Genomic DNA, 3,749 nt, shown 5'->3' with positions numbered 1-3,749 from the left:
CACACACCCCTCTACAAAAAGCCATCTTTCAATTATGAGGTTAAAAGTGTGTTTTAATAAACGACTTCCTCATTATAGAGGGAGTACATTCCCCTGCAGATAACAGGCAGTTTGCATTGTGTTGATCTCTCCTGGGAAGATTCCTGGAGGGGTGTGCCCCCCCCCCCCTGGCTTGTATCTCATTAAAGCCCATCTCCACATCTCTATTCCCGCCATCGGGGCCACAGCATCAACCCTGCACATGGCCTATTTCTGAACGATTAAAACTGTCTCTTTCATGAGGTGAAGTAAATCTGGCTATTTTGGAGGGAGGCCCCTTCAAGCAACCAACCAATGTGATCTGGTTGTTTCACCATCACCACCCCTCCTCCTCCTCCTCCCCTCCCCTCTCATATGAGACCCCTTACTGGACTCCCAGTGGTCACCCAGGCCAGGATCACTCTTCTCAGCCAGGAAAAAAAAGAGAGGAGGAAGAAGAGGAGGAGGAAGAGGGAAGGGGCCTGCCTGGACACCCAGCCGCCTGTAAGTGTCCATCCTTGGTTTGTTTGACATGGCAGTGTCCCTGGGTATAAAATCCGATAAACATCTGGTGCTGCTGCCAGGACATTGAAAATGAGGGAATGGGGGACATTGAAAGAGGCTTCGAAAATCATAATGAGAAGAAAGATGGGCAGAGAGAAAGAGAGAGAGAGAGGGAGAGACAGAGAGATGCTGATCAGCTAATTACAGCTGCAAATAAAATGCAAATTTATCCTGGCACAGTGAGCATGCCCAAGTTTAAACATAGCTCCATCCAAAAACTCTGAGCTGCACTGGCTCACTGCCAAGGACGACTTCAACAAAGACTGATGATCCAATAATACAACCTGCACATTATTATTATTATTATTATTATTATTATATATTTGGAATAGAGGAAGTTTATATATATATATATAGTAAGTAAAATGAGAATAAATATAACGATACAACTAGCTATATAATAAAGGATGCTCAGATTGTAGCTTCTACCTTCAAAACTGTGTTTGCACAAGTGTGAATTTACAGCAAATCGTGTTTGGTTGCATAATATAATGTGATATTTAACTATATATTGTGATGTTTAATCTCATGTAGTAGATCTTACAACAGATGGCCGAACTGTATAATCTTATACATAGCTTTATATAAAAAGATCTTGTTTTTTTTAAATCAGGTTAAATTCAACATATACAACAAATTTATGTTAAAGAAAAGATTAATGAATGAATGAAAGTTTTTGCATATGGGCCATCCTTTAAAAAAACATTTCGTTTAGAATAATGTATTTATACACATCTGGCCTCATGCCAAGTGGCCAGTTTTAAACATGTTTGTGTATTTGGTAAGAGAATGGGGTCCTTTCGCGTCCCCCTGCGTATTATCTACCACTACCTGAGCAGAGCTGCATCGCCCATCTCCTCCAACAATGCATAAAGAAAAGTGACTCCTCCACCATGATGCTTCACAGCCACAATACTCCAGTCCCTCCTCCCTCCACACTGTATGTGTGCACTTTACGCACAAGGCCACACGCCTCAGTTTCCCTCCACCTCCACATCTCATGTGATTAATGATACGTCTCCCCCCCAAAGATTAATCATGGAAAATCACACCAAAAAAATGTTGGGAGGCACTTCCGAGGACTGCAAGCAGTGTCTGGATCAGGTGGGCTTGTGGTGGTGGTGGTGGTGGGGGGCGAAAACGAATTAGCTCCGTGGAATCTTTTTAGATGCAAATATTTTGTTATCTCCACTTTGCTGCACTGTTTTCAGTGTTTCTGATTAATTATCTCTTCTTGGTGAAAAATAAATCATGCGAAATTAGGATCGAGCCTGACTCCACCGGCGTGAGCAGAGATGGCAGGTCGATGTTGTTAATTTCAGGTTGAAATTGACACACTAATTATAGTGCAGAGTGCCGCTGGAACACTAGCAGGCACGATTATACCTCTGTGCTTCTGGTTTTTTTTTTTATCCTTCTCCTTTTTTTTTTTTATCAGATACCCCCCCCACACACACACACACTTACCCCCCCCCCTCAAAAAAAAAAAAAAAACCTTATATTTTACCAATTAAAAATCGTAAAGACATTTCATTGCCCCGGGATAAAAAAAGAAGCAGCCTCTCTCCTAACATGGCCATCACTTTCCCCCATCAGATTCATTGTGATGTATTAGATGCAATAAATTATCCCATGTAACAAAACATGGCGAGCTGAAAGGCTGATAATCTGCAGAGGGGAGATAAGGATTCATTATTCCAAATCATTATGAATCCAGCGTTGGCTGTGACTTCTTTCTTAATCAGCTTCTGTGATCCTGGATACGTGAAGGGAGCAGATAAGAGCAGAGTCGTTTATAATTCTCCCCACCTCGGCCTAATATTTTAAAATAAAATCGCAGAGAGGAAAAAAAGAGAAAGAAAGAAAAAAAAAAAACAGCACATTGGCTTAACGTTTGGAGGGTGCACAGGAGGAGAATAATAAAACACATTGAGGCAAATAAATAAGTAAATAGATAATACGTGGCCCATACATTTTTGGTGGTGTTTTGTCTCAAATTAAGGTCATCTTATTCGACGTTTACAGCGGAGAATCATGTAGGCAGGGAGGAAGAGAGAGAGCCAGAGATATATACTGCGGCGTTTATTTCACATTTCGGAGTGGGAAGTGGCTAATAAAATTTAGGCTACACCAGGAGGCTGTAAAAGCGGCTGACCGTAAATGATTTACTCCGTTTATGCACAGGGCAGAAAAGCCACAGTGCAGTGGTGGTGGTGGTGTTGGGGGGGGGGGGGGGGGGGGTTAAGGATAAAGCGAATACAGTGAATGTTTCTCACGCCACAATCTGAATCATTAAAAAAAAAAGAAGATGCAGCTGTGTTTAATCAGAATATAACGGTGACATTATTAACTCCTCGCCGGTAGAGATTATAAATATCATCTGGCTGTGATACAATAGATAGGAATAAAAGCCTCCACTTTGTGTGTGCGTGCATGCGTGCGTACGTAATGTGTGCGCGCGCACGCAGGCTCCGCTTGTTGTGGCCCGCGGTGTACCGAGGAGGGTTTGTGCTTGCAGCTTGTGTTCAGTCCCCTCTTTTTTCAAAAAAAAAAATTTTTTCTTGCATGTCATGCGGGAACTCGCGTCAAATTCTACATTAATCACGCGATTTCACGCGCGCGAAGAAGGGAACGAGCGCGTGTTTGAACCGGTTAGGGGGAGACGAGAGCCGCCGGAGCCCCATCATGGCTCCGTGTGGCGGCCTAGAGTCACACAAAGCGCCCCGCCTCCCACCCCCTCTTCCTCCTTAACCTGCACGGGTCATTTACAGTCTCCATTTACAATTAATTAAGGATCGAGTCCCCCCCCCAAAATACGCGCCCCTCCTCTTTACCCTCCCGAAAAGAACCGTATTTACATCCGCCTCGTCAAATTAAAAAAAAGAAAAAGAAAAGATTCCCTCTTCATTTCATTATTTCCCCACTGAACAAGATGACATGAATATTTTTTTTGTCGTAATTAATCTTTTTTTTATTACACCTTTAATATGCTTTAAGTATCCGCGGGTAAACGCGGGTTTATTCTCTCTATAAAAGCCATCAGTGTGTGCATTTATCGCTTAATATCTCAACCTTAACACTGAAAATCAAACGGCAAACAATTCCTAAAAATAAGCACTCGTTTACATGAAAAAAGCAGATTAATAAATCATTACGATCAGCGCGTG

This window comes from Blennius ocellaris, assembly GCF_963422515.1.
Source record: "Blennius ocellaris genome assembly, chromosome: 22".
Lineage (NCBI taxonomy): Eukaryota > Metazoa > Chordata > Actinopteri > Blenniiformes > Blenniidae > Blennius > Blennius ocellaris.
This window is presented reverse-complemented; position numbering follows the sequence as displayed.